General features: G+C 43.2%; 1 long non-coding RNA gene across 2 annotated transcripts in view; it reads right to left on the reverse strand.

Annotated features, from left to right (window-relative positions):
* Positions 1-4,243: 4,243 nt before the first annotated feature.
* Positions 4,244-15,985, reverse strand: part of LOC138650863 (uncharacterized) — a 92,791-nt gene continuing 81,049 nt past the window's right edge. For both annotated transcript variants that reach the window (XR_011315410.1, XR_011315409.1), the window contains one exon: positions 4,244-4,526. This is a non-coding gene — a long non-coding RNA (uncharacterized lncRNA). The remainder of the gene's footprint in view (positions 4,527-15,985) is intronic.

Below are 15,985 nucleotides of genomic sequence, written 5' to 3' on the forward strand. Positions count from 1 at the left end.
GTTACAATGTATCCTGTGCGCTGTACACTCCTGCACCACAACCCCCCATCCTGACAGCTTGCTACAATGTATCCTGTGTGCTGTACACTCCTACACCACAATCCCCCATCCTGATGGCTTGTTACAATGTATCCTGTGCGCTGTACACTCCTGCACCACAATCCCCCATCCTGACAGCTTGCTACAATGTATCCTGTGTGCTGTACACTCCTGCACCACAATCCCCATCCTGATGGCTTGTTACATTGTATCCTGTGCTGTACACTCCTGCACCACAATCCCCTGTCCTGATGGCTTGTTACAATGTATCCTGTGCGCTGTACACTCCTGCACCACAATCCCCCATCCTGATGGCTTGTTACAATGTATCCTGTGCGCTTTACACTCCTGCACCACAATCCCCCGTCCTGATGGCTTGTTACATTGTATCCTGTGTGCTGTACACTCCTGCACCACAATCCCCCATCCTGGTGGCTTGTTACATTGTATCCTGTGCGCTGTACACTCCTGCACCACAGTCCCCCATCCTGATGGCTTGTTACAATGTATCCTGTGCTCTGTACACTCCTGCACCACATTCCCCTGTCCTGATGGCTTGTTACAATATATCCTGTGCGCTGTACACTCCTGGACCACAATCCCCCATCCTGATGGCTTGTTACATTGTATCCTGTGCGCTGTACACTCCTGCACCACAATCCCCCTTCTTGATGGCTTCTTACAATGTATCCTGTGCGCTGTACACTCCTGCACCACATTCCCCTGTCCTGATGGCTTGTTACAATGTATCCTGTGTGCTGTACACTCCTGCACCACAATCCCCCATCCTGATGGCTTGTTACATTGTATCCTGTGTGCTGTACACTCCTGCACCACAATCCGCTGTCGTGATGGCTTGTTACAATGTATCCTATGCGCTGTACACTCCTGCACCACAATCCCCCGTCCTGATGGCTTGTTACATTGTATCCTGTGCGCTGTACACTCCTGCACCACAGTCCCCCATCCTGATGGCTTGTTACAATGTATCCTGTGCTCTGTACACTCCTGCACCACAATCCCCTGTCCTGATGGCTTTTTACAATGTATCCTGTGCGCTGTTCACTCCTGCACCACAATCCCCCGTCCTGATGGCTTGTTACAATGTATCCTGTGTGCTGTACACTCCTGCACCACAATCCCCCGTCCTGATGGCTTGTTACATTGTATCCTGTGCGCTGTACACTCCTGCACCACAATCCCCCATCCTGACGGCTTGTTACAATGTATCCTGTGCGCTGTACACTCCTGCACCACAATCCCCCATCCTGATGGCTTGTTACAATGTATCCTGTGTGCTGTACACTCCTGCACCACAATCCCCCGTCCTGGTGGCTTGTTACATTGTATCCTGTGCGCTGTACACTCCTGCACCACAGTCCCCCATCCTGATGGCTTGTTACAATGTATCCTGTGCTCTGTACACTCCTGCACCACATTCCCCTGTCCTGATGGCTTGTTACAATATATCCTGTGCGCTGTACACTCCTGGACCACAATCCCCCATCCTGATGGCTTGTTACATTGTATCCTGTGCGCTGTACACTCCTGCACCACAATCCCCCTTCTTGATGGCTTCTTACAATGTATCCTGTGCGCTGTACACTCCTGCACCACATTCCCCTGTCCTGATGGCTTGTTACAATGTATCCTGTGTGCTGTACACTCCTGCACCACAATCCCCCATCCTGATGGCTTGTTACATTGTATCCTGTGTGCTGTACACTCCTGCACCACAATCCCCTGTCGTGATGGCTTGTTACAATGTATCCTATGCGCTGTACACTCCTGCACCACAATCCCCCGTCCTGATGGCTTGTTACATTGTATCCTGTGCGCTGTACACTCCTGCACCACAGTCCCCCATCCTGATGGCTTGTTACAATGTATCCTGTGTGCTGTACACTCCTGCACCACAATCCCCTGTCCTGATGGCTTTTTACAATGTATCCTGTGCTCTGTACACTCCTGCACCACAATCCCCTGTCCTGATGGCTTTTTACAATGTATCCTGTGCTCTGTACACTCCTGCACCACAATCCCCTGTCCTGATGGCTTGTTACATTGTATCCTGTGTGCTGTACACTCCTGCACCACAATCCCCCGTCCTGATGGCTTGTTACATTGTATCCTGTGCTCTGTACACTCCTGCACCACAATCCCCTGTCCTGATGGCTTTTTACAATGTATCCTGTTCGCTGTTCACTCCTGCACCACAATCCCCCGTCCTGATGGCTTGTTACAATGTATCCTGTGTGCTGTACACTCCTGCACCACAATCCCCCATCCTGATGGCTTGTTACATTGTATCCTGTGCGCTGTACACTCCTGCACCACAATCCCCCATCCTGACGGCTTGTTACAATGTATCCTGTGCGCTGTACACTCCTGCACCACAATCCCCCATCCTGATGGCTTGTTACAATGTATCCTGTGTGCTGTACACTCCTGCACCACAATCCCCCATCCTGATGGCTTGTTACATTGTATCCTGTGTGCTGTACACTCCTGCACCACAATCCCCTGTCCTGATGGCTTTTTACAATGTATCCTGTGCTCTGTACACTCCTGCACCACAATCCCCTGTCCTGATGGCTTTTTACAATGTATCCTGTGCGCTGTTCACTCCTGCACCACAATCCCCCGTCCTGATGGCTTGTTACAATGTATCCTGTGTGCTGTACACTCCTGCACCACAATCCCCCATCCTGATGGCTTGTTACATTGTATCCTGTGCGCTGTACACTCCTGCACCACATTCCCCTGTCCTGATGGCTTGTTACAATGTATCCTGTGTGCTGTACACTCCTGCACCACAATCCCCCATCCTGATGGCTTGTTACATTGTATCCTGTGTGCTGTACACTCCTGCACCACAATCCCCTGTCGTGATGGCTTGTTACAATGTATCCTATGCGCTGTACACTCCTGCACCACAATCCCCCGTCCTGATGGCTTGTTACATTGTATCCTGTGCGCTGTACACTCCTGCACCACAGTCCCCCATCCTGATGGCTTGTTACAATGTATCCTGTGTGCTGTACACTCCTGCACCACAATCCCCTGTCCTGATGGCTTTTTACAATGTATCCTGTACTCTGTACACTCCTGCACCACAATCCCCTGTCCTGATGGCTTTTTACAATGTATCCTGTGCTCTGTACACTCCTGCACCACAATCCCCTGTCCTGATGGCTTGTTACATTGTATCCTGTGTGCTGTACACTCCTGCACCACAATCCCCCGTCCTGATGGCTTGTTACATTGTATCCTGTGCTCTGTACACTCCTGCACCACAATCCCCTGTCCTGATGGCTTTTTACAATGTATCCTGTGCGCTGTTCACTCCTGCACCACAATCCCCCGTCCTGATGGCTTGTTACAATGTATCCTGTGTGCTGTACACTCCTGCACCACAATCCCCCATCCTGATGGCTTGTTACATTGTATCCTGTGCGCTGTACACTCCTGCACCACAATCCCCCATCCTGACGGCTTGTTACAATGTATCCTGTGCGCTGTACACTCCTGCACCACAATCCCCCATCCTGATGGCTTGTTACAATGTATCCTGTGTGCTGTACACTCCTGCACCACAATTCTAACCTCCCCTGATATAAAGGAAGGGCCAGATGGCCCCCATACGCAATATAATATGATCTAAAATGGTCCTCCAAAATCAGACAGAGGGTTCTGACGATCTACGCCAGAACCAGAAGTAGTGACAGGGAGGGTCTCCATGCTACGTGCACCTCATAGGTTGCATCATATTAGAGAGCCGCTTGCACTTCCATCTTCCTTCTCTCCCCGTTTCTTTATCCTCCATTCTTTCCGCTTAACACAAAACTTCCCGCTTCCCCTTGAGAAGCAAACAATCGGCATCAATCAGCAGCACTTACTGTCCTCGTCCTGCAGACACTGCGCGCCCGTCACAAAAGGCCTATCAATCATTAGCAATTAACACTCCAGGGATTTCTGACAGCGAACATGAAAATACAGAACTCGCACTTTATTCCGCAACGATTAGAGATGGGAGACGGGAGGAGGATTCAGCTCCGCAGCACAAACTTCTGCCAAGTGGGAGCACAAGATTTCCTCTCCTCATCATCATCACCATATACTTCAATGTACAACTGCATCTATGGAGAAGACGGAGAGGTGCGAGATCGATCAATTCTAGATACATTCATAGATTGAGATGAGATACAATGAAATTGATACATTTATTGGTAAATTAATATGAGAAATTCATTGCTAAGTATCAGATACATAGAGATGGATATTGATAGATACATTATCGATAATAGCTACATTAAATAGAGATGATAGATTGGATATTAAATTGGTAATGGATGCATTATATCAAGAGGAGATACAGTCATGGCTGAAAGTGCTGAACTTCTTCCAGAAAATGAAGTATTTCTCCCAGACAATTAAACGCGTTTTGTTAGACACATGTTTATTTCCTTTGTGTATATTGAAACAACCTAAAAAAAAACAAAACAGAGAAATAAGTCAATTTGGACATATTTTCACACACAACCTCAAAAATTGTTAACACCTTTCCAAAATTGTGGGTAAACAACTTTGTTTCCAACATGTGATGCTCGTTCACACTCACCTGTGGCAAGTAACAGGAGTGGGCAATATGAAAATCACACCTGAAATCAGCTAAAAAGGGTAGAAGTTGGCTCAATCTTTGCATTTTGTGTACCACACTAAGTGTGGAGAACATAAAGAGGAGAAGAGAACTGTCTGAGGACTTGAGATAGATGACAGATATGAGATACAGCCAGATATTGATAGATAAATCGCAGACAATAGATATGGTAGAAAACAATAAAAAGCCTAGCCATCTGTTCACATCGGCTAATAAATACATCAGTTTTTTGCATTGAATTTGCCATTTAGTGCTGCCCAGTTTTTGTGCTCTTTTAACCTTTAGTCACACGGGGTCTAAGTGAGTTTGTTTTTGTCATGTTTGCACAAGTAAGGAAGGTCGGTAACCATCCGTTTCGGTAGCTTCTTAGCTCGGGCACCTTTCCATCGTCAGTACATCACGAGACATGGTGTCGGCTACATGTGTTACGGCGAGGTGCGCATGACTTACTACAATTTTACACTTTTTCTAATCTTCACCCCGTATCTCAGGTCAATATTCAAGATGCAACACTGCATCCATACATTATAAATTCTCATTTCACATAATGTATTCCATTACCAAACAATTCACTTTCACTTATCCCATCAATTATACAGCAAATGTATACTTAATCGTTTCCATCCCCACTTGGCATCCATAAATATATACACCATTGTCTTCACGTCACGGTGAAACGCGCGTCGGGGTGAGGGGATGCTGAAGTGATCAGTCCACAGGATCCATCTGGCCACTGCTTTCTAGAGGTATAACAAATGACGCTAAGCACTTTATGAGACAGTTTACATCCACACTTGCTAAAACTCTTATCTGACTAATGAGTTACAACTTTGGAGTATGGGTTTTGATTAAATGCACCTTTGATCTTAGCATGCTAATTACAGAACATCACCAATTTTTATTCAACTGCCCATACCCAATATATAGTATGAGATTTTTTTTTACCTTTCTTGGTCTGCTCAGCATTTTTTGTATTTTTGTGTGTTTTTTTACCCATATATCTTTCTAGTGTGCCATTTACATTATTCCTTTTTTTTTAATATGTAAGTAAAAGTACCGTCTAGTTCATTACTTTTATTCTATTTATGATTATTTACACCTCGTGTCCCCTATTTGGCATCTCTGCTTTCCATATGCGTTTTTATGAATTTTTGATCTAATAAAAATTAAATATTTTAATGTTATGGATCTCTTCGGTATTTTACCCCGTATCATTGGGGATCGGATTTGTTGAAAATGTATCCTGATGGCTTGTTACAATGTATCATGTGTGCTGTACACTCCTACAGCACAATCCCCCGTCCTGATAACTTGTTACAATGTATCATAGACAATAGATACAATAGAAAACAAAAAAAAAGCCTAGCCATCTGTTCACATGGTCCAATAAATACATCAGTTTTTGGCATGGAATTTGCTATGTAGTGCTGCCCAGTTTTTGTGCTCTTTTAACCTTTAGTCACATGGGGCCCAAGTGAGTTTATTTTTGTCCTGTTTACACAGGTAAGGAAGGTCGGCAACCATCCGTTTCGGTAGCTTCTTAGCTCGGGTGCCTTTCCCTCCTCAGTGCTTCTTGAGATATGGCGTCCGCTACATGTGTAACAGCGAGGTTCATGTGACTAATAGTGGAAGTATTTTGGTGTGACTAACTGAAGATTTATAGGTACGATAGAAAAATGCACAGAAATGTAGCAGTGTAGCAGTAGCACGTTGCCAATAGGGAGGGCAAAAAAGCCATTTTGCCATCACCAAGGTACAGAGATCAGCCAGTCACCGAAACTCATGGAGGATAAACAACTCCAGATCTAGAGACGATAGATAGATAGATAGATAGATAGATAGTTGTATCCAGCTCATTTAAAAGTTTATGGAAATTGCCCAATTCTTCTTGTGTTCCAGTCCACAGGAGGAACATATCATCTATGTATCGCCACCACCTCAGTACATTCTGAAAGTGGTGGGACACAGATGAAATCCTCCTCCATGGTGCTCATAACAATATTCACATACGCAGGCACCATGTTTGCCCCCATGGCGGTCCCACACAATTGCAAATAAAAATCATTCCCAAATAAAAAATAATTAAATGTCAGGAAAATGTATAAAAGGTCAATAATAAACCGTTTGCCTTTGCTTGATATATCCTGTGTTGATAGTTTTCTTTCCACTGCTTCTATCCCTTTATTATGGTCAATTGAAGCGTACAGTGAGGTCACGTCAAAGGAGGTCAGTATAGCTTACTCCTTCAATTCTACATCTTGTAACTTATTTAGAAAGTGAGTAGTGTCCTGCACATAAGACATGTCATGTTTTGCTCTTGGATTTAAAATTTTATCTAGTAATTTTACTGAAAATCGAATCTAGCCCTGGGTCTCCCAGGTGGATTTTTTAAGGATTTATGTATTTTTGGTATGGTGTATAGAACAGGAGTACTTGGATTTTCTACTAAAAGATAATCATTGCAGGTCCTGATCTATAATGCCTCCTTTAAGGGCATTTTGGAGATGGGTTTTGATTTTTTTGTATAACAATAAATTTAGGATCACTATCCAGCTTCTTGTACACCTGAGTGTCATTCAATCGTTTCCTGATTTCTGTTAGGTACATTTCCTTGTCCATAATGACGACAACCCCACCCTTATCAGCGGGTTTAATCACGATGGAACCTTATTATTAAACCACTCCTTCAATTTTATGGTTCTAAAGAATTTTTGTAGATCTATCTGCACTTGGAAGCAGTCACTGTGACTGCATGGACTGAATTGTAAACCTTTACTGAGTACTTTTATATGTGTGTCAGAATTTACCTTCTGCGAGATCTTCACTCTTAAGTCTGTTCCCTCTTCCTTGTTGTCACTTGTCTTTGAGGTAGGGATTTGTTTCCCTCTGGTTTCCCTTTGAGTTACAGGAATTAATTATTTTTATAATGAATATGATATGTTGCACTTAATTTGTTAATGATGTTTTATTGTAATACCCCTTTATATACTTGTGTGTGTCCTAATCACTGCTTGAGAAAGGCTTATTGTAGCCGAAACATTGACACGCCACCAGGGCCAGTAAAGTCCTTTTTGTATCTGGATAAGTATTGGAGTGCTGCATTTTTTTCTATTTTTTATACTGTTTTGCAAGGAAGAGATTCCAGGTGTGTGAGGCCGTGCACCCGAAGAGCTTATATACTTGTGCTGTTCCACCATTCTTTATAGATAGATCGATAGATTGATAGATAGATAGATAATAGATAGATAATAGATAGATAGATAGATAATAGACAGATACTAGACAGATAATAGATGGATAGATAATGATGTTCGTCCTTCGTAGTCAAAGATGACCATGACTTCAGGGTTAGAAGAGAATTAGGAGTTATGGGTCCGGAGGTGGCTGATGAGGAAGCAGATGTGGTCAGTACACCAGATTCTACTTGTGCCTTGCGGACAGTGCGCTTTCTTTTTGCATCAAAGATTTTCCTATCTTCAGCTGCTCGTGCTCCTGAGGTGATCCTGCCCGGCCAACCTGGACGTTCCAGGGCAAGCTCTTCCCATCCATTGGTGTTGACTTCCAGGTTTTTGAGAGACACCTTAAGGCAGTCTTTATAGAGCTTCTTCTGCCCCCCAACTGCTCGCTTTCCTTGGCACAGTTCTCCGTACAGCAGTTGGTTTGGTAGTCGGCTGTCAGGCCTTCTGACCACATGTCCAGCCCATAGCATCAAGAAGTGTGGTGAGGACCACCGCGCAGTAGACCTTCAGCTTGGTGGTAAGGCTGAGTCCCCTTCGTTCCCAGACGTTCTTACTCAGTCTCCCGAAGGCGGCACTGGCTTTGGCGATTCTGTTATTAACCTCATCGTCTATGGTGACTTCACGGGAAAGTGTGCTGCCTAAGTAGGTGAAGTTATCGACTGCTTTCAGGTTTTGCTCCTTCACCTTGATACGTGGCTCCTTGTATAGTTTTCCTGGAACCGGTTGATACATGACTTGATAGATAATAGATAATAGATAGATATTTAATAGGTAATAGATAGATATTAGATAGATAATACACAGATAATAGATAATAGATGATAGATAGATAGATAATAGATAGATAATAGATAGTAGATAGATATTTAATAGGTAATAGATAGATGTTAGATAGATAATAGACAGATAGATAATAGACAGATAATAGACAAATAGATAGATAGATAGTTAGATGATAGGTAGATTGATGATAGATAAATAGATGATAGATAGATAATAGGTAATAGATAAGATATATATTAGATGGAAAGATAATAGATTATAGATAGATAATAGATAGATAGATAATAGATAGATAATAGATGATAGATAGATAGATAGAGGATGATAGATAGATAATAGACATATAATAGACAGATAATAGATAGATAGTAGATAAATATTAGATAGATAGATGGATAGATAATAGATAGATGACGGGAGGCCTCAGCCATCCTTGTTCTGTGCCCTGCGTCTCAGTTCTGTGATACCATCGGAGCTCGGCTCGGTGTGAATTGCGCCCACAGCGGCAGCGGCGTCTGGATTATTTGCATAGCGCATTATGCAGATAATTAGAGAAGGTCTCTGAGACCGAGCAACACGGAACATGTCTGGATAATCTTTATCTGATACATTGTAAAGATTTGTCCTGTTCTCTCTGGAGAAAGAAAAATATGATTAAAGTCTTCCCATTGTGCTCGCCCGCTCCGCCTATTGTCCCCGGGAAATGAGATGTTTCCAGACAAGATGGGCTGATGTCACATGACACGAGACAGGAAACTTCTACAGCTTTTCTTAGAGAATAATAGAAAATAGAACAGTGAATGTTTGTGTCACCTTATGCTTTAATTTGCCGGTCGCAGCCTCTAATTATTGCATATTACATTTGTGGCACACATTGCTGGTTTTCCATGTTTGCTCAGACTCTGAGCCTGTTCCTGTGTGTTTCTCTCTGCAGTTTGCATTTTCTCTAGTACTATTATTTCACCTTAATACTTTGAGTGCACAAAGGTGTGTAGAATTCTTCTATTTAGAGATAGAAATAGGTCAAGTTGTATTACATATATTCTGTCTATGTTATGGAGCACCAGCAGTTTTCAGGTTTTATCAGATATCTGAGAAAAAAGCATGTGGTAATGAGCCACGGGACAAATACACCCTTGTGCACTCAAAGTACTAAACAGAGACTTAAGGCATAATTATAACATAACACTATGGTAAGATGTTGACTGTTTCCAGGCACTAAAAGGAATTTTGTAAATGCAACTTAGGTGACAGAGAACTGGAGAGATGATTTCATGATATTGGGTCATACATCTGCTGAATGAACTGCCAGTGTCAGACATGGATGGAGCGTAATTTAGCATTATGATTTCATTCACTTTTTATTTATTTTTTGCTATAGTTTAATTTAATATCTACTGCTACCTGGAAACTATGAGCACACAGGCTAACTTTTTTTCTGACAATCTTAGTATTTCTATTATTTCAGCCTAGTACTTTGACTGCACAAGGGTGTGTAGAATGCTTCTATTTGGAGATAAGAAAGAGTCAAGTTGTATACGATATCAAAATGTTATAAAGCTATCCGCAGAGGTCAGGTTGTATTAGATATTTGATAAAAGATTATGGTAATGAGCCACAGAACAATTACACCCTTGTGCACTCACAGTACTAAAAACAGAGACTTAAGACATAACACAACACCATGGTAAGATCTTGTTGACAGTTTCCAGGCAGCAAAAGGAGATTTTATACACTGTGTAGGTGAAAGTGAACTGCAGATGTAGTATGCAGATATTGGGGTCATACATCTGCTGAATGAACCAAAAATGTCAGAGCTGGATGGGGCGTAATATGACAGCAGAGTCTAAGGGTGGTCACAGAAGACCCCTGTCCAATATTATAGTTTATCACAATGCATCCGCCCCCTGTAAGAGTCATTGTCAGAGATCAGAGGCAGCAGTAATCCGGATTGCACCAGGTTCACACTGCCCTCCGCAATGCGCTGAATTCTATTAGATTTGTATCTGGTGTTCTGCTTTATTCCTCCTGTTTATGGGAATGTAAAAGCTAACAGGCTCAGATGTTAGTCCCGACCCGGCCTCATTACACCCGGAGGACAGGGCATTAGTCTTATGATATTAAGTCCTATCGGGAAGCGAATGGCGGCGAAATAATCCTGCAGGTTATTAAAATATATCGAGAGGAACAGAAAATGAGCGTCTGGGGTCACAACATGATTCAAGGTGTGAAGGGATGAGTCAAATGCAACAATGTACAGACCTGATCTAATTTGTTTCCATGTTCTATCTATTTTATCCATCTGCTATCTATTGTAGGGATTCACTCTCTCCTTAGGACGCGTTCACACAGGCAATGCAGTTTTGGTTCAAACACATGCAGATTTCATTGCTTTCCAAAGATTGCACAGCACCAAAAACAAAGTCATAAACATAAATCCCGGTCTTGTCCAGGAGCTAACTGCACAGAACAGACCCCAGCTACTCCTACATGGCTTAGCTCTTCCTAGTGCGTTAAAAAATATATATTTATCCATAGCAACCACTGATACTTGGTGTTTTGGGCATGTAACAAGGTGGCACGGGGTGGTAGTCGTCTGCAAGTTCATTAAGCAACAGTCAGTGAGCACCCAGGCACCTTGTACATGAAAAGATAAAGTCCTGGTACTGCTATACAGTTGGTTATCTGATACTCCAGCTTCTGGCTCCCAGGTTCCTTGAAACAACACAAAGTCACAGTTCTTTTCCAACAGTTGAACTTTACTAAACAGCAAGCCATCCATCACATCAGCAGCACAGTTCACACAGGGCAACGTGTCCTATACTTTTCTTTCCTCTGACATCTGGGCAGTCCCTTTGGACAGTCCATGTCCCATCTGTACCTTCAGCTTTACCAGCTCCCTGTCAGCCCCTTGTCCTCCAATAGGGAAAGATGCCGGGAACGCCATCTCAGCTGCTCCCACCCCGGTCTTAGACCTCAGATCCTTCTTGGGGATGGTCCTGTTGAGCTGGTGCCCGAATGCACTATTATTCAGCCGGGGGCCCATTACTGCCATCTACAAACTTAATCCCCACAGCCTGTGTCTCACTGTATGTATTCTGCCCCTTGGGCACGCTGTCCAGGTATCTGACAGAACCAGGAAGTGTCTGTCCTATATCTCCCTGCTCTGTGCTGCCCTGCGCCCCTTCCATCTACTTAACTTCTTGCTGCCTGTGCCTAAACTAATACTCTTACCTATCCTATTCTCTATCTCTAATGTGCCCCCTCTATTCTAATCCCCCTATGGTCCTGCACTACATACTAATCTATCCCTAAGCTAAAGCACAATACGTCACATTACAGTACATGACAAATACATTACAGTGCACCAATAGCAAAACATTAGTAAAACATCAGGGTGCCGCATGTGACACAGATGAACAGCATTAAGGAGAGAGAAGGTAGATAAGGGTAACCGCCACCTTACATGCACATGGCCTGAGTAGACTCCTCCCAGTGATGGATATTTGCCTCTGCTACGTTCAGCAGATGGATGCTCCCCCAGTCACTCCATTCACAGAGAGACCCTGGCATGTCTCTCTCCGCACAGCTCACATCTTGGCTGGACACTCACCAGCCTTCACACATTCCACTACTTCCTGCTTCTAAAAGAAACCATGCAGGTGTTCTAATCAAACACTGCGGAGCTGAGATTTAACCCTGTCTTTCCCAGCTATGCTACACTATCTATTCATCCATCCATCCCTTTATACCTGGATATTGTGGAAGTTATAGAACACAGAATGGACGAAAGAACAGAACATTTCACTTCCTCGGAATCAATAATTTATTGTCCCCCATGAATATTTTAGGTTTATTATTCAGCCATTTGTAATAAGAAGAGACGAGGCAGAAGAAGTGACGGATCCCGGATAGAATTCAGCAGATCTGACCGTTCGTTCCTCAAAGCCATTGAATGCTCAGTTGCTTACAATATTTGTAAAGGGGACCCCCATTGCTCACATATATGTATGGACTTTGGGGGTCCGATCTTTGGGAATCCCACACAATCCTTATATCAGATACACTCAGCTTCTCCTTTATCTTCTATTGACTCCAATGTGAAGTGACTGCTCCTCTGCAGCCAGGAATAAATTATTTTTCACCCCAGTCTTTTGGATTGGGGGGATCCCAGTGGATAGACCCCTCTATTCACACATGTTGGTGGTTGAGTGACAACTTGCACATTTCCTGGGGTATTTCTTATTCTAGCGGAGAGTTGCAGCTCTATATATCCTTCTAATCTGACTCCAGATACGGGTTGTATGTATCGGATCGTTGTTGTTTCCTTTAATTAATATAGATTTTCCCAAGATCGTGTTTTTCCCAGATGTCTGTTTGCCGGAGATTTACATTGTTTGCTTGATTATGAAGAATTGGAGTAGAATACACAGGGAACCATCTGTCTGCGGCATGATAAAACGGAGATAAGAAAGCAAATAATCTGCGCCGCTTATTACAGTGAAGTCTGCTTCTGATCATTATAAGCCTATTACGGCACGGGGACTTAGAAAACAAGTGGGTTATTAGCATATTATATTGCCTTAAATTACTTTACGAGAAGTAGGATAGACTTGTGATTTCATGGAATAGTAACATAGAAAAGTAAACGAAAAAAAAAAAAGTTTATGTACACTACATATTTATATTGGCTTTGTCAGCAGCTACCTGGCATTGGTTGCTTAAGTTGTGTTTACTGGAAAAAAAAAACATAAGAGAAAGTACAGGATACATAATGGATTGTTAGTTGTATGGGTGGAACTGACTGTATGGGGGGATTAGGGGAGAAAGGGGACTCCTCCCTATGGCTCTAGATTTAATATGCCCGAGACACTGAGTGGGATAAAACTTTTAGCTAATGGCAATTTTCTCGGGCAAGTTCCGGGACATAGGTTTTAATTGGCAATTCCGATCCTTCTACCCTCCTGACATCTCTTGGGGAAAGTCAGGAGAAGCCCCCCTACACATAAGATGCTTCCGATCGTAGCAGTTTAACTTCTTAGCTGCTGTATTGAATTGTGACAGCGGCATTTAGGAGGTTGGAAATGGGGGTGGTCTCCCTTCCCGATTCCTATTGGGTGCAACATCATTTCAGGGTGCAGGATGACATTGTCAAGGCACCATCGGGGTATATTAAAGGTCGCCGTGTCTTGTTTCCATGATTGTACAGTGGCAGGGCTTCATAGGAGAGCAGTAATTTTACAATATTACGATATTAAAGCATATTATATAGGCGATCAAATGATCACAGGTTCAAGTCCCCTCAAGGGGACTACAAAAAAATATGATAAAAAATTAAAAAGTAAAGACAACAAAATAGTAAGTGAATGCCTCCGCTTTACCACCACTACCACCATAACAAAGTATAAAGAAAAAATAATAGTAAATTCCCCCCACCACCACCATAAAACATTATATAAGAAAAAGTAAAAATAATTGGAATTAAGTGAATGACCCCCACCACCAACATAAAAAATAGACAAAAAATAGACAAAAAAATTATAGTATTAAGTAAATGACCCCCGCCACCATAAAAAAATAGTGAAAACAAATCATAATTAAATGAATATCCCACCCCATTGCCATAAAAATGATAAAATAGAAAGTAACAATAATTGTAATTAGGTGAATGCCCCACACCACCACCATAAAAAAATGTAAAAAAATAAAATAAAAATAGCACTAATTAAATGAAGGCCTTCCTCCTTTTTCCCGGAATGTCACTAAAATTTATAAAAATAAAAAAATATATTTGGTATCGACATCCCATCTAACAAAATATCAGAATATTTATCCCGTAAAGAAAAAAAAAAAGAAATGGCGGAGTCGTTGTTTTACATTCACTTCCCTTCGCCAAAAAAGTTGTATAAAAAGATATCAAAAAGTCGTGCAAACCCTAAAATGGTGATGAAAAAATCTACAGCTCGTGCTGCAAAAACACACGTCTTGTTACAACTCCAAGACCAAAAAATGAAAAAGTTATAGGTCTCGGAAGGCGAGGAACAAAGTGTGACCCGCTGGGACTCCCCACCCTAAACACTCACACAGACCCTGATCCAAGCTCCCGGTGTTGGCCGCTACCAGGTAAGATCTCCATCTTATCAGCGCGTCCGTTCTTTCCTTATAATAACCTCGTATCCAAACTGCGGCTGCAGCAGCTCTCTCTGCCCCTCTCCCAGCAGCAAGTCACAGCAGGAACAGGAACTCGAGGATTTGATTGACAGGTGGTGAAATCTTCTATCATAAAGCACAAAATAAGATCCTTTTCCCTTATCACTTCCAAAAACTATTTTATTTATTTATTTTTTTTATTTATTTTTTTTTGACTAATGCTTCTTTAATAAATTTCCATGATGTATCAATGGTGACGATCAATCAGGACAATCATACAAGAGATTATTCCAAATTCGCCGGGCCATGTCAGAAACGTTAGTCTTACTCTGCTGTCTACATATTGAGGTCAACCAAGAACCCTAACAGCTTCCTCCATTGAGTTAGACGTGTCATCGTGTGCACACAGGAATCCTCATATTATTAGTTGCCTTGGCAGCAGCTGCCTGGCATTGAGGAGGGGCTTTGTAGCAGCTGCCTGGCATTGAGGAGGGGCTTTGTAGCAGCTACCTGGCATTGAGGAGGGGCTTTGTAGCAGGTGCCTGACATTGAGGAGGGGCTTTGTAGCAGCTGCCTGGCATTGAGGAGGGGCTTTGAAGCAGCTGCCTGGCATTGAGGAGGGGCTTTGTAGCAGCTACCTGGCATTGAGGAGGGGCTTTGTAGCAGGTGCCTGACATTGAGGAGGGGCTTTGTAGCAGCTACCTGGCATTGAGGAGGGGCTTTGTAGCAGCTGCCTGATATTGAGGAGGGGCTTTGTAGCAGCTGCCTGGCATTGAGGAGGGGCTTTGAAGCAGCTACCTGGCATTGAGGAGGGGCTTTCTAGCAGCTACCTGGCATTGAGGAGGGGCTTTGTAGCAGCTGCCTGGCATTGAGGAGGGACTTTGCAGCAGCTGCCTGGCATTGAGGAGGGACTTTGAAGCAGCTGCCTGATATTGAGGAGGGACTTTGCAGCAGCTGCCTGGCATTGAGAAGGGACTTTGCAGCAGCTGCCTGTCATTGAGGAGGGGCTTTACAGCAGCTGCCTGGAATTGAGGAGGGACTTTGCAGCAGCTGCCTGATATTGAGGAGGGACTTTGCAGCAGCTGCCTGGCATTGAGGAGGGACTTTGTACCAG

Source organism: Ranitomeya imitator, chromosome 10, assembly GCF_032444005.1.
Source record: "Ranitomeya imitator isolate aRanImi1 chromosome 10, aRanImi1.pri, whole genome shotgun sequence".
Classification (NCBI taxonomy): domain Eukaryota; kingdom Metazoa; phylum Chordata; class Amphibia; order Anura; family Dendrobatidae; genus Ranitomeya; species Ranitomeya imitator.